Source organism: Bubalus kerabau, chromosome 3 (genome assembly GCF_029407905.1).
Source record: "Bubalus kerabau isolate K-KA32 ecotype Philippines breed swamp buffalo chromosome 3, PCC_UOA_SB_1v2, whole genome shotgun sequence".
In the NCBI taxonomy this organism is placed as follows: domain Eukaryota; kingdom Metazoa; phylum Chordata; class Mammalia; order Artiodactyla; family Bovidae; genus Bubalus; species Bubalus kerabau.
The window spans coordinates 11984366-12012348 of NC_073626.1; the positions used below are offsets into that span (position 1 = coordinate 11984366).

The 27983-nt window shown below is 44.0% G+C and overlaps 1 protein-coding gene, 1 long non-coding RNA gene and 1 other non-coding gene across 12 annotated transcripts in view; 1 reads left to right on the forward strand and 2 right to left on the reverse strand.

Moving 5' to 3' along the window:
• Positions 1 to 3488, reverse strand: part of ATXN1 (ataxin 1) — a 415565-nt gene extending 412077 nt beyond the window's left edge. For 2 of the 8 annotated variants that reach the window (XM_055570690.1, XM_055570680.1), the window contains exon 1: positions 3313 to 3488. The gene's annotated coding sequence lies outside the window, so the exon portion shown is untranslated. Of the gene's footprint in view, positions 1 to 2069; positions 2250 to 3312 lie in introns of those variants that run through there. The other 6 variants (XM_055570687.1, XM_055570681.1, XM_055570683.1 and 3 more) reach the window with 3 other exon arrangements.
• On the forward strand, positions 1346 to 27953 carry LOC129645470 (uncharacterized). Of its 3 annotated transcripts, XR_008711363.1 has the most exons (5): positions 1346 to 1497; positions 4376 to 4777; positions 15714 to 16012; positions 16825 to 16997; positions 27871 to 27953. It is a non-coding gene; the product is annotated as an uncharacterized LOC129645470 (long non-coding RNA). The 3 variants fall into 3 exon arrangements; XR_008711361.1 differs by lacking the exon at positions 27871 to 27953 and having other exon boundaries at positions 16825 to 18136; XR_008711362.1 differs by lacking the exons at positions 1346 to 1497; positions 27871 to 27953 and adding an exon at positions 3672 to 3764 and having other exon boundaries at positions 16825 to 18136.
• LOC129648053 (U6 spliceosomal RNA) lies at positions 24080 to 24186 on the reverse strand. The gene has a single exon (XR_008712655.1). It is a non-coding gene; the product is annotated as a U6 spliceosomal RNA (small nuclear RNA).
• Positions 27954 to 27983: the final 30 nt, after the last annotated feature.

Here is a 27983-nt window from a genome sequence, read left to right on the forward strand (position 1 = left end):
CCAAACATTATCAGTCTACCAGCTAAAAGCCTGTATCATCTCTTACCTGAGACAAAAACCTTTTAACTTACTACCTCCAAGGTAAGGATCCTGGCCAAGAAATCCAAGTTAAGAATGAATACATTCAGAATGACTGCCTACTGCCAGTAGCATTTTTTGTGTGTCATTAGGATGGCCATAAAGTTTTTAAATATGACAACGGGGATATCCTTCTCAAATAAATTACTTCCGCTGAATAAATCCTTTAGAAAACCCCGCTATTGGCAGCTTGGGTTCTAAAGGATGAGTTCTTTTGCACTTGAAAGGGTTAAGTGCCTGCAAGGCCAAAGGCACCAGACAAACTGCAAGAGAAAGGTTGCTTTCCTCAGCTCTGAAAGGTTTCTAGCAAGTATCAAATACTTGTTGATGTGTTCACAAGCAGGATTGTCAGGCTCCTTTCACGGTCTGGGGAGATGTATTTACATACTGCACCCAGTAAGCACAGCTTGTTGGTCTCCTTTATAAAAGTTGAGTAGCTAGAAGCCTCATTCAGCGTCTCCCATCCGAAGTGACAAAAAGAAGATGCGGCTGAAATAGTAAAGAGTCTCTCATCTGGTTGGGGCAGCACAAATACTGTGCATCGAACACTTGGGAGTAGTCCAGGCACAGATAAACCCACCTGAATGGACGGGAGAACACTGTCTGTTGCCATGGCAGCCTGATCTAATTACATGAGTGATCAGGGATGGAGTAAGTGCACCGAAAACCTACACCCGCTGACAGGTATCTACGAGATGAGAAAGGCAGGCAGGCGGAAGGTTCAGGGAAGCCCTTCGACCTCTGCTTTCTGTAGAAGGTGGCACTCAAGCCCATTTATCTGTGGAGCTGCTAAAATATTGACTGATGCAGGCACAGTTAGAGGGCAATCAGAGGAGATTAAATGCCATAGCATTAGCCCTTAGAGTGCAATCCCTTTCCAAGAGTTCATGTGCAGGGTTTTCTCATCCTTCTCTCTGGTGGTTTCTTCAGGCAGACGCTCCATTCCAAAAAAAGCTCAAGTGTCAAACTACCCTCATCCACCAAATAAACCACAAGGTGGGCTTAAGACGAGGGCTTCCAGGAACTGTAGGGTTCCTCAGAAACCCAAATGAGATGGCTTAGCTAACACGGTCGAAAAAGTAACTAGCTGTGCCTAAAAATAACCCATCAAGTACCCGCTGCTGCGAGCGATATGTAACGATGATGTTTAAATATTAAGAACAGCCTGCATTATAAAACACAAATGTCATTGAGATGTGACAACGAGATTGCCAAAGGAGAACTTATTTGCATACACACATTCCCGTGCAAGCGCCAGGATATGCAAGGAGCATGCCACTCTAAGCCATTAGTTTTTATTCTGTGGGTGTAATAGGGTCTTCTAATTTTGCTAATTGTATCCTGTGGCTCTCACAGGGAAGCTAAGAATCTCTTCGGGGACAGAACCAGTTCGGAGGAGTCCCTACTGCACAGCATACGGTAAACAAAATAAAAATAGCTTGCCATTCTCCTTAGCCACATCGCGCATTATATAACCAGCTTCCGACTGGCTTTCTGTGTGTGTGCCCTTACTACTCTTCAGCAATTTCCCAATCTCTCGAAGTATTTATATTACCCTCTTATCTGTAGGATTATATACCAAGAAAGCAAAACAAAACAGAGCAGCCACGGGATTGAACTGAACCCCACTAGTCCTTAGAAACTGATTTTTTGTTGTTGTTGTTTGTTTTCTGGCAGGATCTCCACCACCACCCTACTTCCACCCCCCACTAAGGTTCTTGCTCAATCTCCCTAGAAAACCTGAATTGTTCCATCGCTTCCAGTCAGCCCCCTACGTGGTCTGAAATAAAATGAAAGCACCAGCCGCGGAGTTTAGGAAGGCGGTCTGAGGGCGGGGGTGGCCGAGGAGGGGTCAGGGCACTGCGGAGTCAGCCAAGCGGCCACGGCGGGGCCCCCTCCCCACCGCGATGGCCCGGCCGCCCCCTCCCCCGCGGGCGCGCACACACACACACGCACTCACACACTCACGCCGCGCTCCGCCGCCGCCTCACCTCTCGCTCCGCCCGGCCAGCCCCCTGCCCTGCCCCCTGCGGGACCGGCCTGCGCTCAGCGCTGGAACCACGTAGGAGGCGGCGGCGGCCGCGGGAGTGGCGGAGTCTCCGGCCCGGCCCAGAGTGAGCGAGCAGCGGGGCTCCGGGCGCATCCCAGCGCCCGCAGCGCCTCCTCCGCCGCCGCCGCCTCCCCCCTCCCCTCCTCCCGGCTTCATTCACCCTCTCAGCAGCCGCGCAGCCGCTTACTCCCGGCGCCGGCAGGGCAGCGCCTGCCGCGGCTTCCCGGCTCCGGCCGCGGGCGCTGGCGGGGGCGCCGGCCCGGGCTGGGGCGCTCGCGGGCTCCCGGCTCCGGGCGGCGGCGGCGGCTGCACATGATCAGGAAGCGGCCGTACCAACAGGGCGGCGGCGGCGGCGGCAGCCGCCCGAGCCGCCACCGCTTACTCCGACCTCGCTCCCGGCACCGCGCGCCCGTTCCCCCCGCGCCCACCTCCCTCGGTGCCCCCCGCGATCCCACCGACCGGCGGCGCGCGCAAAGTCCCGACCCGGCCGCGGGCGCAGACCCTCCCGGTCCGCAGTCGCGCGCCGGCCCAAGCGGGCCTCCGCGGGGAGACCCCCGCCCCGGGGGGCTCCGGGGCCAAGCGGCCCCCGCGGTAAAGCCAGCCCTCTTCCAGATCCGCTCGCTCTCGCCGCCCTCTGCGAAGAGAGGAGTGAGGAGGGGACGGCGGGAGGAGGGGGCAGCGCGACCCCCGGCCGCCGCCTCCCCCCTACGCCACCTCCTGGGAAGAGGACACGGCTCTCCCCACTGGCGATCGGACCGGCAGCCGCCGTAGTGGGGAGCCGTCGCGGATCTCCCCGCCCGCCCGCGCCCCCCGCCCGGGCGCGCCCCCTCGCCCGGCGGGCGCCCACCGGCCCCTGCACACCACCCTCCTGCCGGTCGTCTCAGCGCCCACAGCTGGGGAAGTCGGCCTGGGAGGCTGGAGCCGGGGAAGGGTGTATGTACACACACACACACACACACACACACACACACACACAACACAACACGACGCGTCGATTTCCTTCGCTCCTCTTCCAGCTGTTTTCCGTGCCGCCGAATGGGGTTTGGGGTTTGTTTGCTGGTTGTTGCTTTTGCCCGTCTCGGGAGAGCGGGGTAGGGGGGGATCTTGATCTAAATCAGGGGAGAAGAAGATGGGGGGAGGGGGGAGAGAAAGAATCAGAGGAGAAAAAAAAAATAGCCACTTACTGTAAAGTGTAAATGGATCTGGGGTTGCGTGGGGAAGGGGGGGCAGAGGGAGAGAAACAGTGTCTTGCGGCTGCTGTAGCTCTGGCTGCTGCTCCACGGGGCTTGTTTTGGATCCCCCTGCAGTGAAACAGGTCCTGTACGGCTCCGCCACTGTAGTAGAAATGATGTCTGCGGTATACTCTGCTCTCTCCTCCTCCTCCCCCCTCCTCCCTCCTCCCTCCTCCCTCCGCCCGCCCTCCCTCGCGCTCTCTCGCGCTCGCTCGCTTGCTCGCTCCAGTATGTAAATGTGTAATAGAAGCCAAATATGGAGCAGTTGGCTGCCGCCGCCGCAGCTCAAGGATCCGACTTCGGGGGGGTTGGGGGGGGCCACCCTCCGGCGGGGCGGCGGGGCGAGCCGCTCTGAGCACCGCGAGCGCACGGCGCGGCCGCCGGCCGGCGCCCTTAACCCTTGGGTGCGCGCATCTCCGGGCCCGGCAGTCCCCCCGGGGAGGCGGGCGCGTTTCCCCGAGACCCGCTCGGGATCGGGGTGGGGGGTGGGGGGGAGGACGCGGGGCGGGAGCGGTGACCGGGACCGGAGGGGACAGTTCTTCCAGGTTTGGGAAAGGGGCGGGGAGCTGAAGCGATGAGGTAATTGGAGCGGTGACCGGTCGGTCCTCGCGCGCCTCCTCGGGTCCCTGCATCGAGTTGTGAAGGCACAGGCTGGGCGCGACTCAGGCACCCTGGAGGGACTCTCCGAGGGGTGCCGGGCTGCAAACCGGAGCCCGTGAAATCCCCTCTGGGGAAGGAGAGGTGGGCCGGTTCCGATCCCGACGTTCCCTTCGTCCCGGGCGTGCGGAGAAGCGTCTTAAGAGGGCTGACTCCGACCTTCATGCACGTTAACCCTCAAACCGGTTTAGCCTCGGCGTTTTGGAACCCAGCCCACCGAGCCGCGGGGATCGCCTTGGCGTGCAACTCAGGAAAGTTTTAAGGGTCCTCCCCCTCAACCCCCCGTCTGCACGTGCACCCTCGCCTTTCCTGCCTGTGAAAGCTGGTGACCACCCTGCTCTCCTTTCTCTTTCTGCAGGTCCGGAAATCTGCTCAGAGCACGGAACTACCCAGCTCGAGCCTGGGTAGACGACCCGCGCACTCCTCTCGCCTCTAATTCGGGATCATTAATTTCATCGGAAATGAGGTAACCAGTGTAGGAGATAGAGAAAGCAAACCGAGCATCAGATGGCAGTTCTCGTGAATCCGCGCGGTAAGAACTTCCTCTGGACTCAGTTTTTAAAGTGCAGTTCTCAGCTCCTCGCCACCCGACCCTCCGTGGGTACCACCGCCAGGCATTAGCTGGAAGGGAAGGACTCTTCTTTGGACTGGTGGTACCTGGCCAACAGGTGTGCCACCTGGAGGAGGAGAAGGCACAGCCATGCTACAGGGAGCTCAGTGCGGCGGCGTTCTCCTGGCTGCAGATAATTCTGGAAGGCCGGTAGGTGTCGGGCAACATTTGACCTTTTTCAGGTGCTTCGAACCAAATGGCTAGAAATAGGATCCCTCCACGTAAGTTTCTCTCTGAAAGTCTCCACTTGACTGCAAGTTGTATTTGAGAAATCTTTTGGCTTAATTTATGATCTAACCGTTAGTCACCAACTGAAGCAGGATACAGAATCACCAAGAGAAATGTGTCAACTTTTAAACAACTGTATTGTAGAGGCAAGGTGCTGCAGAAATAAAAGCATCCTAACTAGGAAGGTGTAGTGCCCCGGAAATGTTTCTCACATTTTGAAATACCATGCACATATACATGTCTATTTTAAAAGAACTACTACTGTTTACTCGTTTCTACAACTTTTTTTTTTCCACTTAAAAATCAATGATGGTTACAGTTTAAAGCCCGGCTTGGTCTAAAGTGACATTGTTGGTCTCATTACAGCCTCTAGTGGACAATTAAAATCAGTTTCCTGAAAAGGCTCTGCCTGGCGTTGTGCTCGTTGACAAGCATTATCAAGGTGAAGGTTAATAACCGGGTAATAATATCTTTTCTCCTGAATTGGCCTAGCGGATTTCTGAAAGGAGTAGAAGCTGTAGGCTCTGCAGGGAAAAGACCTATGCTTTGTGAGGCAGGTATTATTATTACTGGCCTGTGAATAAAAAGAGAACTTCTGCTCTTCATTTCAGATTCAGACAGCTTTCATAAAAAAATAAATTCATCTAAAATATTTTTATAACAGAAAATATTGGTTGCCATGTTTTTGGCTTAACTGAGATGCTTTCATTCCAACTCCTAATCTGCAGATTGTCCAATCCACCTCCACTCTATTTTTAGACATCTTATATTTAGACAATTTGGGGTTAAAGAAAAAAGCTAATATTTTTATTATTACACTGATGCAAGCAGTTATTGTAACAACCTTAGACAAATTAAAACACATAATTCAGATTACAGTTAGTCAATTAATTTAAATGTTCCCTCAAGGAAGATAAATATGTTTATTACCCAAACAGTAAGAACAATTAATAAGAACTGTGTCATTTACTTACTTAGCCATTAAGGTTAAAACCATAATCTGCCGTTAAAATCTGTAACTATTTCTTCCTGCAAGGTCCAACATAAACATAATACTCACAATATAGTTTCATTACCTTTAGTACTGAAATGTTGTATTTTCAGATGGCAAAATATGAAATGTACAATCACAACTGGCCCTGATTTCTTTAAAAACAATACCTTCTCCAGCAAAGAAAAACTCAGTGAAAGAAGGGTTTTCAAGAAGCCAGTAAGCAACTCTGTAGTACTATGCTTCTATTCATAAACCTGGTACTACATTCATGCCAGCATGAGTTGAACTTTGCAATTAAAGGAGATTGAAAAATAAGGCCTGCTGAGCCTTCTTCCTCCTAATCTGTGTTCTGCATTGCTTGAACACTCATATCTACTTCACTGTTAGGGTAATGTCTACTTTTAAAGGTTTAAAATGGCCTATCAAGTATATTTTATATCATATAATTATATATCACATTGTACTTCTGAAAGCATAGTCTTCAGAGCAGCATCTGGAAGCTTTTTAGACATTCAGAGAGTTCTACCCCAGACCTACTGAATCACAGTGTAACCAACATCCCTACCCCACCCCAACCCCCTACCCCACAGTGATTGCTGAGTGGATTACCCTGTCTACACGCCAGGGCTCTGTCTAGATGAATTTATTCACAAACATGGAACTTGATTCTTCAATGTATTCCTTTTTATTCCCTTCTCTTTTATTACTTTGCACTTTTCAAATGAAAAATCATTAACATTCTATGCTTTGGTCAAGCAGTACTGCATTTCAGAAGGGCCCTGAGTTATGCACAAATCTGCATCATCATTGCCAAGGGAACACTCTGTAAGGAATATACCAGGGTCTTGGACATGGAGGTTTTCTTCAGGGCAGCAGAGGGAGCACAAGAGTGCTTAATAAAGCAAGTGTACAGGCCCTTCAAATCACAAGGGCTTTTTAATTGTAGAATATGTCTTCATTGGAAGTAGCCTCTTACACAGTTCAAAGACAAGCAAACACAAAGGGCTCAGCAGCTTGTAACAACTAAGTAATAGAATGGATTGGAAGCTAAATAGTCAGTAGCATATAGATATAATTATTTACAGTTTCAGGCTTGAATTCTTAAAGTGGGCCTCAATAGTCATACTTGAGAAAGATGCCTTATCTTTTCTGCCGTGAAAAATAAAGATATACAACACGGAGTAAGGCAAGTAAGAGTCACTCCTGTTTCTCTAAAAATCTTGGGGTCAATTAACCCAATATGATATCGGATAAGTTCACTTCATTTGGAATCAGATATGTTGCTGAAAGGAGAGGTATTTCTCAGTGTGTTTACTTTCACAGTCATCTTAGGGGGTTATCCTCTATGTTTGCAGAGGGGTAGATTTATGTTTTAATTATATCAATGTAGCTTTTCATACTTTTCACAGTCGTTCCACATTGCATCTTCCAGTGGTTCTGGGAGATGGATGAGACAGGCTATAAAGCTCAGCCTCTAAAAAGTTTTGGAACTGGCTCATGCCTGAACAGTATTGAGTTGTTTAATGATGAACAAGTCATGAACTTATTACTAATGAACAAGTCAGTAACCCACTGATTTGTTCAGAAATGAGGGAAATCATAGAGGTTGAAGACCCAGCAACATGTTCTTTATAGTTTTTAAGATTTTTCAGAGTTATCAGATAGTAAATATTGAATAAGTGAATATTTAAATGAGAAACTTATGAACAGAGACAGTCTTCATTCTCAAGCTATATTTTTATGTGTTTATCACATATTTACCAGCAGCCGTTGATTTTGCATTTACAATAACGAGGCCCTGAGACTATAAAGATGAGTAAGACATTTCCGTCTGCAAGGAGCTCATAGCAAAACAAACCTTATCTTTTGAAAAATGTCTATTTTTACCATGATGAAACTTAAAAGATTCATAGTTGATTGTTCCAGTACCTCTCAGAAGCAGTATATTGATCAGACTTCCAAATACAAGGCTGAAATACTAGAATCATTGAAAATGTGGTTGGGGGTCAGGCAATTGTGTAAATCATCAGCCAAAGTTATTTATAAAGCTAATATTAATATTTCAAATTTGTAAAACAACCAAAATGTAAAGATACAACATATATTTTATCTGATATCCTTACCTATCCAAAAAAGAAAAAAAAATCACAGTAAATTTAAATAGTCAGCATTTAATAATTTATCTTTTTCTTAAAAAATTGTTAAAGAGAATTTCCTCCAGGCTAAAGAAAGATCTGCCAAATTTCAACCTGCAGCAATTTGTTATGGTTGTGTAATAAAACCCCCAAAGTTAGTGGAAACACTGACAGTTCTTTAACCACAGTATTATAAGGAGAGTGGTAGCCTATATATATCATTTAAAAATCTGAGCAAACCATAGTGTGCTTACAAAACCAATATGCTTTCCTTAGACTGCACTTCCAAATAAAGCTGAGAGACCAGAGAAGTAAAATAAACTAAAAACAAAAGTGAAAACCACTCACACAATAGACTCTGAGGTCAACTCACCACACCCAAACTGAAGTCACTGGGCTCTGTTCTTGGCATGGAGACTCTTAAAAGACATGCTTCTGAATCAGCTTTCTTGACCCTCCACCAAACTGTAGCAGCACAGGCTTCTGGGTAAAGAAAGTGACATCAGCAATAGTCAAGAGTGAAATTAAAATCATTGTGTTTAAACATCTGCTGACAGTTTATGACTTAATAGTACACATATTAGGCAATTTTAAATAAGATTCTGTCTACAGTGAAAACAAAAACAAGTGCTTTAGCATAGGTCTGTACTGTCCAATATGATTGTTAAGCACTTGAGATGGGCTGTAATTGTAAAATACACCTTGGATTTTAAAGACTTGGAACATGTACGTACATACACATGCACATATATACACATAAATTCATATAGTATCTCAATGTTTATATTGATTAAATGTTAAAATGAAAATATTCTACATATATTAGGTTAAAGTAAAATATTGTTAAAATTAACTTTCCTGTTTCTTTTTACATTTTAATGTGACTACTATAAGATTTACAATGACATGTGTCCATTATGTTTCTAACGGACAGCACTAGTAAAGACAGTGGGGCTGGGGAGGTGTAGGAATTAGTTCTAAGAACCATAGTTGGAGACCTTATTGCAGTAGTCTAGTAGATAATTTCGGAGAAGGCGATGGCACCCCACTCCAGTACTCTTGCCTGGAAAATCCCATGGACAGAGGAGCCTGGTAGGCTGCAGTCCATGGGGTCACGAAGAGTCGGACACGACTGAGTGACTTCACTTTCACTTTTCACTTTCATGCATTGGAGAAGGAAATGGCAACCCACTCCAGTGTTCTTGCCTGGAGAAGAATCCCAGGGACGGGGGAGCCTGGTGGGCTGCTGTCTATGGGGTCGTACAGAGTCGGACACAACTGAAGCGACTTAGCAGCAGCCAGTAGGTAATCTGGTTACTTTTCTACCTTCCTGAGATTCCCCCCTTGCGGTGTATAACACTGACCTTGAAAAGTGAGTGTTAGTCACTCAGTCATGTCTGACTCTTTGGGACCCCATGAACTGCAGCCTGCCAGGCTCCCCTGTCCATGGAATTCTCCAGGCAAGAATACTGGAGTGGGTTGCCATTCCCTTCTCCAGAGGATCTTCCTGACCCAGGTCTCCTGCATTTCGGGCAGATTCTTTACCAACTAAGTCACCTGGGAAGCCCAGCATGGACTTTACCCCTTATTAAAATGATCTGTGAGAGTAAGCTGTTGGTAAATGCATAATCCTGAGATATGCTATGGGCCAGCAAACAAAAATTTGTTAGGCTTTAGGTTAGACTAAAAATTTGTTAAGAGTCAGTCTCTCGGGGTGGGGTAGGGACAGGCCTCAGATACTTTGCCACCCTGGGAAGCTGATGGAAAACTTGTTCTCTGTTTTAGAAAGCACACACTTTCTGGAGTGACAGCTGAATGGTTGAGGGTGACATCTTTTAATAAGAAATGGCTTTAGGCGTGGATAATGAAAAGTATATAGTTACTGCTTCACTAGAAAACAAATCAAAGCCAAAAGGAAATCTGTGGGTGGTTTTTTTTTTTAACAATTTCTAATGTATTTAGTACAATAGGACATGTCCGGAAATGAGATGAATTTTAACCATTACCATTTATTTTGCAAGCAAGACCTAGATACATTTTCATCAATATAACTATTATCAACATTGAATGTACTGCAGTGACTTATGAAGTAACAGAATTTGTGGTTTTATGCATCTATAGAACATAGCTCTTCTTACATGAAATTAAAATGAACATTTTAAGGCTCAGAATGAATGAATTGAACTTTGCTCAGTATTGGCCAGGAGCATTTGGAAAGCTATTAAAAGCACGTCATTAACAACTTGGCATTTTGTTTCCTCAAAAGAAATATATTTTCCAAATTAAAACCAAAGCCCAAAGCCACCATTGTTTACACTTAAGATAGAGGCTGTTGATAGGTTGTGAGGGTTAGGGTTAGGGTGCCTTCAAACTAAGATCAGGGACAACGATAGCCATCACATTGTTATTCTGACTTCAAGACATTAAAACACATAGCTATAAGCTCTTACTGTGCCTTTGTTTTTCTTGAGTCAGTTTCGGCTAGGAAAAGCTGGTCCAAATGCAGGTCAGAGTTTAAGACAATTATTTTATGAGGAATTTACCAAGTTTACCCCAAAGAGGAAGAGTCAGAGAAAAATGCATTGGCAAACTTTGCCTTTTGACATAAACAAGTAGAGGAAACTGTCCGTGTCAGGATTTCAGCAGGGTTTGTCAGGCAGTTTGTTATTTGCAGAAGCCCTGTGCAGCAGGGCCGCTCCACAGTTTAACTGCTGGGTAACTTTGGGGAGCTCTCAAGACTGATGACTGAAGATCCAAATTTGCTTTGTGCCCTGGCAGTGACATGGAGCGATTGCTCCTGCTATCCATGCTCTCTGACCGAGCCGACTAATAGCACTCAGGCTTCAACTGTAAATTACAAACAATCCCTTTTTAAGTACAAAATGAATGCACATAATGGAAGACCCTGTCAGCTAGAATGCAAGTAAATCAAGTAGAAAAAGACAAACGGTTCACTCACACCACTTACAGCCAGATTCTTATTCTGCTAGCCATACTGTCATGGGAGAACTTTTCTTTTTTTGTCAGATAAAAAGAGAAATTAATACCCCCATTGTAATTCTAATCAACATGCCAGCCATCAACGGAAGCATCTCCTCTGAAAGCCGATCAGGCTTCAAGGTGATGCTTCCCAACCCCTCCCCCTACCTCTGGTTTAAAACTTGTAGCTGAAATACCAATAGTAAGACCATGTGACCCCAGCACTCCCAGCGCCAGCTTTTCTGCAGTCAATTTCATAATGACTTCGCTCCGCCTCTCAGCTCAGCACTTCCTTCCCCCCGCACTCCTCTCGCCCCCACCCCCAGCAATGAATCATCGCGCATTTAAAGAGACTTAGATGACCCAGCGTGAACTTTACTGGCATCCTGTACATTCTTATGCCAAAAAAGGGAGTTGCTCTGTGGCAGAAACCTCGCCAGATCCCGGTGCTGATCTGAGAGGCAGCGAGATTGGGAGCTTATCTAGGAAGATCAGTGAGGAGTTAATTTTCCTAGATCCTGGTGGTGATTCAGAATTGCCTATCTCAGTTCACGATCAGGTTTTTAAGAACCCAGTTCAGCTCTCTGTGCAGAAAGGAATATATCAGAGAAAAAAATGTTGGCACATCTCCTTTATGCAATCAGGGCAGAGGAATTTATACCACATCAGCCTTTTGATTTCTTCAGATCTGGCTGAGGGTGGGGTTTCCATATTTGTACTTTGGCAAATGTGTCCAAGAACGAACTCCGCCTTAGAGATGCTCCTAGTGTTCCTTCAGGTTACTGTGTGCTGATTTGTGCATTTATCAAAACCAGAAACATCTCTGCCCCTTCCTTTCTTTAATACCATTTCTTAGTAATAGAGATTAACCAAACAATCTGGGCCTTGCTTTTAGACACTCTTCATCCTACTTAAGGCGTAAAGGGATCGCCTAAATAACATTGTGCTTTTCCATATACTTTCTCCGTACCTGGGAAGCCCTTCTTTGCAGGGCAATTTTTATTCCCATCCTCCAGGATCCAGCTCAAGCACCAACATTTCTGCGAAGTCTTTCCTGATTATCACAAGTTTGTGGCTCTGCCCAACGTGTGAGTCAGCTAAGTGCTATTTTCTTATTCTTTTTATTTATACAATTTTTTTTTTAACTCTGACAGAAAAGAAAAAAATCAGGGCCGTAAGCACAGATGGAAAGAGTCTCCTAAATGAGAGCGTCTCTTATCTAATATTTCCTGTTACTCCCAAACCCGTCTGACCTCCACTTACAATTTCACATGTCACTGTTTTCCTTTTATTGCTCCATTTATGTGGCACCCCCACCAGTCAGTTCTCCCTGAGAGTTCCCATTGTTGTGGGTTGAATTGTGTTCCCGGAGAGATACATCTAGTCCCCAGTGCAGCGAGTATGGCTTTATTTGGAAATAGAGTCTCTCCACATAGGTGGGGCTAGTGGTAAAAAACCCACCTACAAGGCAGAAGACACCAGAGACACTGGTTCCCTCCCTGGGTTGGGAAGATCTGCTGGAGGAGGGCATAGCAGCCCACTCCAGTATTCTTGCCTGGAGAATCCCATGGACAGAGGAGCCTGGTGGGCTACAGTCCATAGGGTCCTAAAGAGTCAGACACGACTGAAGTGATTTAGCATGTACAGATGTAATTAGTTGAGATAAAGTCTTACTGGATTAGGGTGGACCCTATGTCCAATATGACTACTGTCCTCCTAAGAACAGGAGTCACAGAAGAGACACGGGGGAGGAGGAACAGGCCACATGAAGACAGAGGCAGAGACTGGAGCTATGCTGCCCCCAGCCAAAGAAAGCCAAGAATGGCCAGCAACCATGGAGAGCTAGAAGAAGCAAGGAAAGATTCTTCCTTAAAGCCTCAGAGGGAACAGGTCCCTGCTGACACCTTGACCTTAGGCTTCTGGTCTCCAGAATTGTGGGAGAATAAATTTCTCTTGTTTGAAGCCACCCAATTTTTTTTTACCACAGCCCCAGGAAATTCAGACACCGTTTCTACAAGAGCTATGTCAACAGATGCGTTGCATTCTTTCTTGTCTGTATTTACATAGATGGCCCACTGTCTTCCCTCTATAGATACACATCGGTAATCAGTTCTGGATGTGTGTTTGCTCTTCTAGCCATGACCACAACAATAAACAAAAGTTGCAGTGGAATAGGAAAGCTGGCAAGAGAGTTCTAGAACTACCTCCCCATCCTCCCAGAAACACCTGGCTTCTGGCCCAGGCACAGAGGTTGCAGAGGTCTGAGATAGACCTGTCTCCTCCCACACTGGGCCACAGCTCAAAGGTCTTCCCAGGGCTCCTCAGCTCCCTCTACTGGTGCCAGGATGCCACAGCAGCTCTCCTCTTGAGAAGTGGCATTTCAGGGACTTCCCTGGTGGTCCAGTGGCTAAGCCTTCGCAATCCCAATGCAGGAGACCTGGGTTCCATTCCTGGTCAAGGAACTAGATCCCGCATGCTGCAACTGAGAGTTCACATGCTGCAACCAAAGATCCTGTGTACCACAACGAAGATGGGAGATCCTGTGTGCAGCACTAAGACCCATGGCAGCCAAATAAATAAATATTTTAAAAATAAATAGATAAAACTTTAAAGGGTATTTCTCTGGGTGGAGTAGGGGTGAGGAAAATACTAAAAACACAATTAATTGTTTGGCATGGAGGAGGAAATACAACCCCCCAAACTGCTGCCGTTTTTGTAAACTTCATTTGAGTCTTATAAAAGTCCTTAGGAAAAACTCAGTCTTTCTGAGTCCCATCTTTCAAAAGCACACCCAGAAGCTCGTTGGTTTCAAGAGGCTTCCCCCAGCAGGTGGAGGGAGGCCTTCCACCAGAACCTAGAATCCCTAGGTGTCTGTTCTCAGAGTCTCCGTGAGATGGATGATACAGTCCTCGCACACTCATCTCAGGAAATGGCAGCTCCGTCCTTGCAAGGGCTCAGGCCAAGAAGCACCTTGACTCCTCTCTTTCTTTCACACCCCCACATCCGACCTGCCCCCAAATCCAATTTTTACCCTCTAAAAATGTATCTGGACCATTTCTCACCACCTGGGCTGCTGCTGCTGGAGCGGAACCACCACCACCCTTCATCAGAATGTTCGGACTGAACTCCTAAATCCTCTCTCTGCTTCCACCGTGTCGGCCTCAGGCCTGACTCGGGCGTCTGCGTGAGGTGATGCCACAGCTCTGCTCGAAAGCGTGTGAAATGTCACTCTTCCACCTGGAGTCAAAGTCAAAGTCCTCCCGTGACCTCCGAGGTTGCACACCGTCGGGATGCCCTCTGTCTTTCAGATCCCCTGCCTCTCTGTCTCCTCCTCAGTCCCACAGCTCCGGCCCCAAACAAACCAGGTGCTCCCTTGCCTCCGGGCCTTTCCTACTTGCTGGTCCTTTGGCTTGGAATGCTGAATATCCACATGGCTCGCTCCATCACTTTCTTCAGCCTTTTTGCTTACGAAATTAAAAACCTCCCAGCAAAGCCTGCTCTGACCACCCTACTTAAAACTGTACCCCTGACTTTCCTGATCCACTTTGCTCTGCTCTGTTATTCCATCGATGTGTTACCTTAGAACATTCTGAGTCATTGCCTTTATTTATTTTTTGTCGAGAGCAGAGGTTTTATCTGTTGTATTCACAGATAAACCCCAAATATCTAGAACAGTTCTTGGCACATGACAGACTAAAGGTTTATCAACCATTTAAATGAATTAATGAGTCAGTAATATTTTTCAGGACCTACTATGTGCAAAGTTTTAAGTTCTAGCACAATGATTCCCTCATTAGAAGCTAATCCAAAGCCAACGCATTGTGTCCACACGTTCTATTTACTTGATCTTTGACTTAATCATATCTGGTACACCTAATAAGACTGGATCAAAAAGAGCTGAATTCATAGTCAGGCTCAGATTTGTGAAGGACTTTTTAAAAACAAAATTTGAAACCAGAATTGAAGACAATGTACAAACCTGACGGCACATTTTGAGGAAAAACAAAAAGCATAGCGTCAGCTTTCAATAATGATAATTGTTAAAAGCTGCCATTTATCAAGCTGTTATTCTGTGCCAGGCAACATGGGGAGAGCTTGGCAGATGTCATTTCATCTAAATCCCCACCGCAGTCCCGTGAGGTTGAGATCATGCTTCCCATTTCTTTGATGATTAAACTGAGGCTGGCAGTTTAAGGGACCTGCCCAAGGTCCAAGCTCACCCAGCACTGGTTTCAAGGCAGGAAGCTATCCACTTACACAGCCTGAGAGTTTTTAACAAGTCATTACCTGAATGATATAGGCCAAGTGGAGTTGTAACACTGCATTGTAATTATTTTGGCTAAAGCAACACTTTGAGTACTACTCTCTATTAGATTTTATTTTTGAGTAAATAATATATGTCCCAGAAATTAAAACTAGTGATGCTTATTGAGGACTGAATATTCCTACATAAGCCAAGTGGCTTCAAAGCAACCTAACTGGTTTCCCAACTTGCCAAACTATACTCCAGCTTATGCTTTTTATCCATGCTGCTACATGGCTGCCATGACTCTCACTTGAAGCCCATGGTCACATTCTGAGGACCCTTTCCTCTCAGAAATTTTGTCTGGAATCTGACACAGTCCATCATAGTAAGGTCTAAATAGATTATAAAGGGCCCACATGAGTTTCCAAGCCTAACTGAAAATTTAATTTCCTTTCTGTTGACCTGTGTTTGACTTCTCTTGTTCTACTCTTGAACTTCCCAAAGGCCACTGTCACCAGAACTCAAGGCCAGGATCTCAAAGTAACCTGGCCATACAAAGGCATATAAAACACTACCACCTGTTCACAGACTCACTCCATTTTATATTTGCGGGAAACGATCCTAGAAGCTGAAATACTTCCAGAGTTCAACAGTCTGGGAAATTTAAAAGAGGGAGGAAAAAAGCCCTTCATCCAAAGATCTGAGGACAGAACTCTGTTCTTTGAGGATGGGAGGAGGTAAGAAGACCCTATTCATGGCTGCAGGAGAGGAAAAGAGCCCCACAAGGAAACTACCAACAGATGGTAAATACATTTTTAATTCTTCTGTCATACTGTGTGGACTTGTACACATTTGTCCTGCTGTGTTAGGCTCCCAAAATAGCTAGCCATGGAATTGCAGAACAGTTCGGCTGCAATTTGAGATTTAGGAAACCATGCTGGCTGACAAAACAGGAAGGGCTCATAGTAGGATGGAGTGGATTTGCTCCCAGTTTGCAGCTCTTCCATGTGGCATCCGCTGTAGCTCCTAGTGCAGAAGAGTCTCTCACATGTCAGGTCTCATTGATGACGTTTTAAAACATACTATTTCAAATGGTCCCCCGAGCTCTAGTTATAATTATTCAACACTGACATGATCCACTCGGTAACTCCCTAAGGTTAAAAGGAGTGCAATCCATTTATTTATGGATTCTGAGTCTTCCGGGGAACATCACAAACACATATGGCAGCTTGGAGCCCTAAACCTAGCCTTTCTCATACTTTTTGTTTTGATCTAGTGTTCCCATGGAACATCATGGGAATTCTAATGCCAGGAAAAAGACCAAATATGATAATGGATTTCTCTGAAAGGAACCTAGGGAGATAGGATGTTAAAGCACATTCAATTGACTCTGGATCTAAGAAGTGACCTGAGATGAGTACTGGGAAATGAGTTAGGTTCCCAGTCCCATCACCATCTCTCAGTGCATCAGCAAGAAAGAAAAAGTGGATGTGGAATAATGGGGAGAGAGTGGGCTATTCCTTAATCATGGTCTAGAAATATAACTTACACAATTACTAGACCTGGAAGGATCCTTACAGAATCTAGTTCAATTTTTTTTCCTTTCATTTTATAGACAGGAATCACCGCCAAAGAGTTGCAAGAAATTGGCAGAGACTATACTGGTTGGTGGAAAATTCAGTTCTGGAACCCAAGACATCTATTTCTCAGTTCAACGTGTGTTCTGTTTTAACACCCACGGACATTTCCGTGACAAGCAAAGTCCAATTCTAGAAGACCTTTCTCATGGTAATCTTCCCTCTTGAGTTCTTGTAAGAGGATAGAATCTCTGACTGGTCTGTGAATGTTTGTAGATATTCTTTATAGCTAAGGTTTCAAGTTTAAATATTTGGGGTTAATTTTTGTTCTAAGCCCCTGGGGACTGTGTCTAGATTATATAGCTATCACACAATTTGGCCCAGCTGGGATCCTCTTTTCGTGAAATAGCAAGGAAGACTGGTACATAGGAATTAAGAAGCATTGGCAAAAGAGAGCAGTCTTAATGCAATAACTTCCCACCCTGAGCCTTACTGGCCTAAGAATTTCTCTAGGCCTTAACTGAAGAGAGGAGTGTGCGTGTGTGCTAAGTCGCTTCAGTTGTGTCTGATTCTTTGTAACCTCATAGACTGTAGCCCGCCAGGCTCCTTTGCCCATGGAATTCTCCAGGCAAGAGAAATGTGGGTTGCTATGCCCTCCTCCAGGGGAATCTTCCTGACCCAGGGATCAAACCCATCTCTCTCACATCTCCTGCACCGGCAGGTGGTTCTTTACTGATAGCACTGGAAGAGAGGGGTAGGTAGGAGCAAAAAGGGGTTTTTATCTTCTTAGTGAAGGAATGGAGGAGGCAATGGCACCCCACTGCAGTACTCTTGCCTGGAAAATCCCATGGACAGAGGAGCCTGGTGGGCTGCAGTCCATGGGGTCGCTAAGAGTCAGACACGACTGTGTGACTTCACTTTCACTTTTCACTTTCATGCATTGGAGAAGGAAATGGCAACCCACTCCAGTGTTCTTGCCTGGAGAATCCCAGGGATGGGGGAGCTGGTGGGCTGCCGTCTGTGGGGTCGCACAGAGTCGGACATGACTGAAGCGACTTAGCAGCAGCAGCAGCAGTGAAAGGAAGTATACCAAAACAGTTCAGAACTTCTCAATTTGTTGAAATCTTGATTTTGCTTAGTTTAAGTTTATATAATACTAATTATATCCTTGTTTGAATGTCCTATATATTCATAGATCATTTTTTCCAGTGGGTACATCTGTGTGCTAACAAAAACTATTCTCAATCAACTATTATAAAAAATGTTATTTTTTGCTTTTTTTTTTTTTTTTTAAGAAAGTTAATCAGTAATTCATGGCTACTTTAGCAATAAAGTCTCCTAAATTTTGCATTTTTATTCAGCCTTTTAATTTCTTGTTCCTGCATGTGATTTTGGCAATGTTTTATTCTTTTTTTTATGGTGGAGAAATATTGGCATTCTTTGCTTTGAGAGTCAATTTGACCCTTTTGACTACTCTGGCTGGTTTTACTGGCTCTCTCCATTGTCTGGTTACAGATTTGTGGGTGGGGGGAGGGTAGAATTATCTTAAGTGAATTATTTCTAGGGAAGCAGTAATAAAGGCACACTTCAGGTTATTTCATTCCTGTGATCCAAATTTGATTATCTAGCTGATATCACTGGGGACATTTGCAGCTTTAATAATTACATCTCAAGGCCTAAAGAAAAAAAGAAGAAAAATTACATTTACTACATATTCACATGCAGCCTTTCAGAGACTTACCAGAGCCTTTCAGAGACAAACTGAAAGCCTGTTTGGCTGCTTTAAAAAAAAAAATAGATTGATATCAAGATTCTGCTTTAAGAGTTCAAGCTCAGTTGACACTTTGTTCTTTCAAAAAAAAAAACACAAACCAAAAGCTAGATTTAAACAACTGTTTTGGTAGAAGGGTTTAGTATTGCTTATCTGAAAGAGTGAAAAACCCAAGCTATTGATTTTACCTTTCCTTTTGGAGAACAGTTTTAGGATTTTTTTTCTTTTTTTTTTTTTTTTTTTTGCCCCTAGAAAGTTTTGAGGCTCTGATTCATGTTAAAAGTGCCTTGTTCCATTATAAACCAACGCAGCTTTGAAGCTGTCTCCACTTCTAGGTCAAGGGCTCTCCCTGTGGCCAGATGCCAGTTTTATCCTTGGACTCTCATGATCCTCAGAAATAAATCAACTTTCCAGTAAAATCCTATGACTGCTCTGTTTTACATACAAGTGTGCAGCCTGGGGCTGTGATATTATTTTGTATTTTAGGTGGAGAAGAAGGAAAGAAAACATTCATTATTGCTGAGAGACAACTCCAAATGGAGCCATAATTATGGATATCAGAGGGCAGCTGGGTACCATACTCACTCTCCCAGTAGCACCTAGAACCCCAAAGCTTATTATTGATGTGGAAACAAACATACAGATGACTGTGAAGTGTTCTAATCCACATGTGGCAAGGATCAATACAGTCCATGAGTTAAAAAAGCACTGAGTAGGTTGCCTCTTAGGTCAAAATTTCTTCCTTGTGGCAGGAAAAAAAAAAAAAAAAAAGAATGAATTACTACTAAACATAGCAATACAGATGAATCTCGCAATGTTGAAAAATAAAAGAGGCTACACATGAAATAAGGTCTCCTGTATTGTTCCACTTGTATAAAATTCAAAATCATACAAGACTAATCTATCATGTTAGAACTAAATATATAGTTTACTTTTGATGAGGGAAAGGATCGTGCCAGATAGGGGGCATGAAGATGCTTCCAGGAGGCCAGAAAATTCTATTTCTTGACCCAGGTGATGGACCCAGAGGTGGGTTCACTTTGTGGTAATCCATTAAGCCATATACCTGTGATCTGGGTGGTTTTTACTATAAGAAGGATTTACTTCAATTTAAAAGTTTAAAAATAATACCTGTGGCGGATTCATTTTGATATTTGGCAAATCTAATACAGTTATGTAAAGTTTAAAAATAAAATAAAATTAAAAAAAAAAAAAATAATATTCGCATTGGGAAAGACAAATTTAAGACGTATTAGAAAAGCATTCTGCTAATTAAACATTGGATATTTATATTTGTAGAGGAAAAATAGACAATTCAAATGAGCTAAAGGAAAAAATGCGCAAAACTTCAGTGTAGGGCGATGGGAACACTCCCACCCTGCTGCAGGGAGTATTCATTGCTACTGCTGCATTTGGCTCTATCTATTAAAGATATACACATCTGGTGACCCATATTCCCACCCTGGGTGTATATCCAATAGAAAAACGTGCATGTGAGCTCCAAAAGAACAGCAACTCCATTCATAATGGCCCCAAACTGAAAACAAGTTGTCTACCAACAGTAGAGTAGATAAAATGTGGTATTACTATATCCAACCTTGGAATACTATACAGCCTTTCAAAAGGAATGAACCATAATACCCTTAGCATAAATGAAGCTGAGAAACCTCATGTTAAAAGATAGAAGTTAAAAAAAAAAAAAAAAAGGCATATGTTCCCATTTACTTAAAGTCCAAAAAATAAGAAAAGATAAATATGTGAAAATATCGATACACACTTAGGTGGAAAAACTAAAGAAAAGGAAAAAAGAAGTTATCATAAAAGTAAGGGTGCTGGGGAGAGGGTGGGTTGTGAGTGGGAAGGGGTGGATGGACAGCCCCTGGGCCATATTCAATTTCTTGATTTGAGTAATGGTTATGTGAGGGCTCACGTAATAAAAATTTATGAAATTATACTTTTATATATCATACACTTTCTCTAATGTATATTTCATAACAAAAAGTGTATAAAAATCACATGAAACCCAATTACTCAGAGATAGTTATCAATTTAACACTTTGATATGTGTATTTTCCAGACCTTCTTTAATGCAATATGTACCTCTTACCCACATGGCTTTGTAGCCTTTAATTTTTGTTTTCTTTAATGATTGGATCTCCCAGGAGAAACTCTTGGGTTTTTTTGTTTTCAATTTCCATTTAATTTTAACTAAGAGTAAATATCATACAAGCTTTATGCCCCTTTGGAAGGCTAAAGCCATGGAGTGGCTTTCAGGAAATTAGGTTGCTTTAAGCTAAGCTACAGTGATTCATGAACCAATCTGCAGGATTTTGCCGTAGCTCATGGGAGACTTTTACTCCTCTGTTAATAATGCTGCAGCTTCAAAAGAGAAAAGCCTCTTTCCACCTCTTCAGTGTACTGCCTCTTCAAAAGAAAGGCCAGGCAGTGAGGGGAAAGGCCAGTATGGGAGTGGTCAGGAGGCTTGGGGGGAGGAGGAGGTCACCCTAAAATGTATTCTAATACTCATTATGCTGCTCCTGACCTAGGAAATATTATAAAGTACTGAAATCGAACAAAAAATGATCCGGGTGCTTTAAAAAAAAAAAAAGTTGTTCCGTTGCTCTCCTTGCCCAGAGGGCAGTCCAAGTTTCCTTCCCTCTGCCTGGAACACGCTGCTCCTCCCCATCGCCTGATCAGCAAGCATCCTCCACTGTTCTCCTTTACCCTTTTCATCATCTGCATATTTCATCCTCCTCAACATTACATGGTTGAAGAAACCTTCTCTGACCACCCAAGCAACAGCTTCATGGCACCCTGAACCTACCACATCACAGCACTGGTCACCTTATTTTGAAATCGCCTATTTTCTTGTCCACAAATATGCTGCTAATCCATAAGCTTCACACATGCAAGGACGTGCATGTCCTTCATGCACACATATCCATTTCACCATCGAAACTGCCAGCTCTAGTGCACACTGGCACCCAATAAATACAGTTATTGAATGGGTGGAAAACAGTTGTGAGATGAGATGGGGTGTGAGGAGTGGAGCTGGGGAAATGGCAACCCATTACAGTATTCCTGTCTGGAAAATTTCATGAACAGAGGAGCCTGCAGGCTACACTGCGTGGGGTCTCACAGAGTCGGACACAACTGAGCACAGACACACACACACACACACACACACACACCAGTAATAGCAGTTTGTATCTTGTTTTATATTTTGTGAAGCAGTTTCACAAGTCTTACACAATTCCAACAATAAAACCTCCAACATGAACTGAGAGGCTATTAATGTCATTATTTTATAGATGGGAAAACTGTCTGAGCTTAAGTAACTAGCTTCATAAGATTATTTTTCAGTCTAAGCCAGGAACAGTAGGCAAGAATACACAGAGAAACTATACAAAAAAGATCTTAATGACCCAGATAACCATGATGGTGTGATCGTTCACCTAGAGCCAGACATCCTGGAGTCCAAAGTCAAGGGGGCCTTAGGAAGCATCACTACAAACAAAGCTAGTGGAGGTGATGGAATTCCAGCTGAGATATTTCAAATCCTAAAAGATGATGCTGTTAAAGTGCTGCACTCAATATGCCAGCAAATTTGGAAAACTCAGCAGTGGCCACAGGACTGGAAAAGGTCAGTTTTCATTCCAATCCCAAAGAAAAGCAATGCCAATGAATGTTCAAACTACCACACAATTGCACTCATCTCACACTCTAGCAAAGTAACGCTCAAAATTCTCCAAGCGAGGCTTCAGCAGTACGTGAACTGAGAACTTCCTGATGTTCAAGCTGGATTTGGAAAAGGCAGAGGAACCAGAGATCAAAGTGCCAACATCTGTTGGATCATAGAAAAAGCAAAAGAGCTCCAGAAAAACATCTGCTTTATTGACTATGCCAAAGCCTTTGACTGTGTGGATCACAACAAATTGTGGAAAATTCTTCAAGAGATGAGAATACCAGACCACCTTACTATCTCCTGAGAAATCCGTATGCAGGTCAAGAAGCAGCAGTTAGAACTGGACATGGAACAACAAACTGGTTCCAAATTGGGAAAAGAGTACATCAAGGCTGTATATTGTCACCCTGATTACTTAACTTATATGCAGAGTACATCATGCAAAATGACAGGCTGGATGAAGTACAGACTGGAATCAAGATTGCCCAGAAAAGTATCAGTAACCTCAAATATGCAGATAACACCACCCTTATGGCAGAATGCGAAGAACTAAAGAGCCTCTTGATGAAAGTGAAAGAGGAGAGTGAAAAAGCTGGCTTAAAACTCAGCATTCAGAAAACTAAGATCATGGCATCCAGTCCTATCACTTCATGGCATATAGATGGGGAAACAATGGAAACAGTGAGAGACTATTTTATGGGGTTCCAAAATCACTGCAGATGGTAATTGCAGCCATGAAATTAAAAGACGCTTGCTCCTTGGAAGAAAAGCTATGACCAACCTAGACAGCATATTAAAAAGCAGAAACATTACTAGCAAAGGTCCATCTAGTCAAAGCTATGGTTTTTCCAGTAGTCATGTATGGATGTGAGAGTTGGACCATAAAGAAAGCTGAGCACCGAAAAATTGATGTTTTTGAATTGTGGTGTTGGAGAAGACTCTATAGAGTCCCTTGGACTGCAAGAAGATCCAACCAGTCCATTCTAAAGGAAATCAGTCCTGAATATTCATTGGAAGGACATGCTGAAGCTGAAACTCGAATACTTTGGCCACCTGATGTGAAGAACCGACTTACTAGAAAAGACCTTGATGCTGGGAAAGATTGAAGGCTGGCGGAGAAGGGGACAAGAGAGGATGACATGGTTGGATGGCATCACCAACTCAATGGACATGAGTTTGAGGGGACTTGATGATGGACAGGGAAGCTTGGTGTGCTGCAGTCCATGGGGGTCGCAAAAAGTCGGACAGGACTGAGTGACTGAACTGAACTGAAGCCAGGAACTGGTAACCCCTTAGAGTTGGTGGTGTATACCACATGTTTTTAGGCAGTAGGGACATAAAATAAATATGTGACAACATTCTAATTTTTTTATCTTATAGTAGATATTTCCTTTTTTAAAGCATTAATTTTTTAGCTTTATTTTTATCACAAAACTAGCACATTTGATGTAGAAAAAAGAGAACAAATAAGAAAATCAAAATCACTTATGATCACATTAGATAGAATATCTATCATTACACCATTTTAATAACTGACTACATATTCAGTCTGGAGTTTCGCTAGAGTGAGAACTCCCCTCCCACACTCTCCTCTTCCCACCCCCCACCCCGATTCTGTTCTTTATCTTCAAATTTTTCTGAGCTATTCTTGCCCATTTGCTCTTTTATTTGAATTTGAGAATTAGGTTTTACTAAAACTCTGTTGGGATTTTTATTGGATTTGCATTCCTTTTATAGATTAATTGGAGTAGAACTGAAAATTTTACTATCTTGGTTCCTGTCTTTCATAAACACAGTATATTTCTCCATTAATTTATGTCTATTTTAATGTCTTTTTTAAAATATGGAAAGCTTCAGAAATTTGCTTGTCATTTTTGCACAGGGACTGTGTTCATCTTCTCTGTACTGTTCCAACTTTAGTATATGTGTTGTCTAAACGAGCATTCAGACGAATTTTTCTTTTAATGGTTGGATTTTATTAGGAGAGAAAGGTAACATATTCTTCACTTTCTTTATGAGACCAAAAAGGAGATGAATCTGGACTAGTTATTTCTATCAAACATAAAAGTGTTTAGTTGCGTGCTAGAAATGGAGGAAATGTTTCTGACTATGTTATCTCGCACCGTCTATCATCTAAATGGAAGGTTTTTAAAAAAAAAATTATTTATGGTTTTTTTGGGCTAAAAGGGAAGAAACCTTTTATTTATTTATTTTTGTGTGTATCAGATTTTTAAAATTTTTATTTATTTTTCAATTGGTGGAATATTGCTTTACAATTTTATGTTGGTTTCTGCCCTAAAATAACACGAATCAGTCACAAATTGTATACATATCCCTTACCTCCCTCTCCTCCCCCAGTATTTCTGTGTATCTTTTATTTTTGGCTGCTCTGGGTCTTCTTTGTAGCGCATGGGCTGTAGAGCCCTTAGCTTCAGTAGTTGCGAGGGTCGTCCTGAGGCATGTGAGATCTTAGTTCCCTGACTAGGGATCTAACCTGAAGCCCTGCATTGGAAGACAGATTCCCACCAGGGAAATCCCAAAGTGGAAATTCTTTGGTAGTCTTGACAGAGAAATTCAGCCAATCAAAGGGGTTGGGACAACAGGGGAAAAGGAAAGGAAAGGAAAAGAAGATGGTCAGACATGATTTGGAGGAGGGCTGAAGAAACGGGTGGAGAACAGTGGGGCGGGCGGAAGAAAGTGGGGAGGAGAAAATGACAGCAAGTGTGGTTTTCTGAGTTCTGCTATTCTAGAAAACCAGCAGCATCCCTTGGGATCTTGTTAGAAATTCAGAATACAGGCCCCAACTCAGATTTACCCAGTCCAAATCTTCATTTTAACAAGATCCCCAGGTAATTCTTATGCCCAGTCAAGTTCCAGGAGCTCTTAGTTGCCCCCAGCCAACCTGAGCCAGACCTGATCAATGTCATCAGCCTTAGCCCTATTAATAGACAAAACTGGTTTGGTTGCCTAGAGACCTGGAAATCTGGTTCCTCCTGTAGACTCTGCATCTCAGAATGCTCCTACCACTTTGGCCAAAGCTGTGTGACTCCAGTTGGCCTCAGTTTCTCTGCTAGCGTGTCAGTTCTCGGCAGGGACTGGATCCTGGCCGGGACCCCAGTTTCCTCAGCGCGGTCCTCACGTTCCGCCAGAGGCTTGCACTGCCCCTTCCTCTGGGACGCAGGATGCGATTTTCTACTCTCTTCTCAGCTTCTGCTGGGGACCCGCTGTGACTGGCCCAATCACCTGGAACTGTGCCTGATTTTGAATATTGTCACCTGGACTTCTTCCAGAACTGCGTTCTGCTGGCAGAGAGTTCACAGTCAGATGTCCAAGTAGCCTGGCTCAATCTGAGTTAGTCACGGCCTTTGACCGCTGTACACAAGTCTGCCTCGCTGCCTCCTGGGGACAGGCTAGCTTCTGAAGACACGCTCTGTCCCCTCTGTCCCCCCAAATCTTGGCTTCTTCCCCCTTCCCAGGGCCTGAGCTGATGCGGTCTCAGCCTACCTTACACACAAATGTCTCCTACTAAAGAGAAGGAGGCCAGCACAGAGCAAGGGTGGCAGGACTCAGTCCTTTCTCTCTGTTAACATCTAAGATGCTGGGACTTCATGGCCCTGCTTGTGTGTGTAGACCGACTCCAAGCACTGCCCTTGGAGCCCTTTAGGTAAAAGATATCCTAAAAGTCTTGGAAGACTACTGACTACAAACGGGCCCAGTTGTTTTGCACAGCTTGTAGTTTGGGCTCTTTTCTCCAAGGTGGAGAAAAATCTTTGTAGCCTAACTTACTTTATGAACGTGAAAGTGAAAGTCGCTCAGTTGTGTCCTACTCTTTGCCACCCCATGGACTATACAGGCCATGGAATTCTCCAGACCAGAATACTGGAGTAGGTAACCTTTCCCTTCTCCAGGGGATCTTCCCAACCCAGGGATCGAACCCAGGTCTCTTGCATTACAGGCAGATTCTTTACCAGCTGAGCCATAAGGGAAGCCCAAGAATACAGGAGTGGGTAGCCTATCCCTTCTCCAGTGGATCTTCCCAATCCAGGAATTGAACCGGGGTCTCCTGCACTGCAGGTAGATTCTTTGCCAACTGAGCTATGAGGGAAGCCAACTTACTTTATAAATACAGGCTAATGCATACAGAAGCTCAATCATTTCTCTGGTTCCCATACAACCATTTCACTTTGACCTATGGTGTTATACCTCTTGCCCTGCTCAATCTGTGGTGGAACATTATACAAAGTATATCACATCTGCTACTGTGTTTTAAGCCAAGTCAGGTTGGCCATCAGCTAGAGAAGCCAATTTTTATTACTCCCTGCTAATTCATAATAAAGCACTGAGTTTATCTTTAAGATTGTTGCATCATTTCTATTCCTAAGAGCTATTCTTATGGTGATTAAAAAAAAAAAAAAAAAGATGATGAGAAAGAAGAAAGAAAACAAGAAGAAAGTGTGGCAGCACCCACAGCAGCTAAGGAATGGTGTGGGTGTTGTTTCCATTATTTACATACATAACACTTTCACAAGAATCCAAATGTCTTACAAAAGAAAATACAAATTGCAGGAAAGACGCGATAACACAGCAAGACACAAAGAAAACAATTATCTAGAGGAAGATTTAAATTTGGCATCCATCGTTTGCAGCAAAAGAATGGATAAGTATCCACTGGCTGCTTGCACATAGCAAGGTAGGCACGTAGTGGCATTTGCCATGGTCCAAAAAGAAGTTCCATGGAAAATAGAAGGAAATACATGCTATGCAATGGAGTCATTCCAAGTTTCTAAAGTTGCATGGCGATCTCATTAAATCAGCTGCTACTGCTAAGTCACTTCAGTCGTGTCCGACTCTGTGCGACCCCATAGATGGCAGCCCACTAGGCTCCCCCGTCCCTGGGATTCTCCAGGCAAGAACACTGGAGTGGTTTGCCATTTCCTTCTCCAATGCATGAAAGTGAAAAGTGAAAGTGAAGTCGCTCAGTGGTATCCGACCCTCAGCGACCCCATGGACTGCAGCCTTCCAGGCTCCTCCGTCCATGGAATTTTCCAGGCAAGAGTACTAGAGTGGGGTGCCATTGCCTTCTCCCATTAAATCAGCAGGGGTACATAAATATATGGTTTTCCAAACACACTCTTGGCCAAGTGAAATCAAAGGTCCAGGAAGAAGTTACTCAAGATTAGCAAGAGTGTTTGGATAGGAAATAGAACATACGTAAGCATGAACCATTCACTGAGCATTCTAAAGGTCCAGATTTTTTCAGGACAGACTTTATTGATAAGTCATGAAGAAGCTGTATTTGAAGTTAGTCTAAAAAAACCCAATTTTGACGGATGGCATGAAAACTCTCCTTTAGTGGTTTTCAGTGCTATGCCTGATGTTATGTCATTATTTGAACAGGGTTCCAACCAACCATTTAAACTTTTGGCAAAGGGGAAACCTGGTATGGGGGTGGTGGAGGGTGGGGGTGGGAAATGCTCTCAGGAAAATGTCTAAAATGTTGCAAAGGCTTAAAAAGGGACAAGTAGACAAAACAACACATCACTACTAGTGTCCTATGTGCAGTTACAGTCAAACCACTCAAAATTACAATGTCATTTGTCTTCTTTGTATCTCTTTTGTTTTCACAAGTCACATGGCAAAATCAACAAATACTACATCATCCCTCCGAGGATTCAGCTGGGGGAAAAGCATCGGTTAGCTCATCTCTAGAGTAGCTATTATTAGCTTGCTTCGATTCTCTC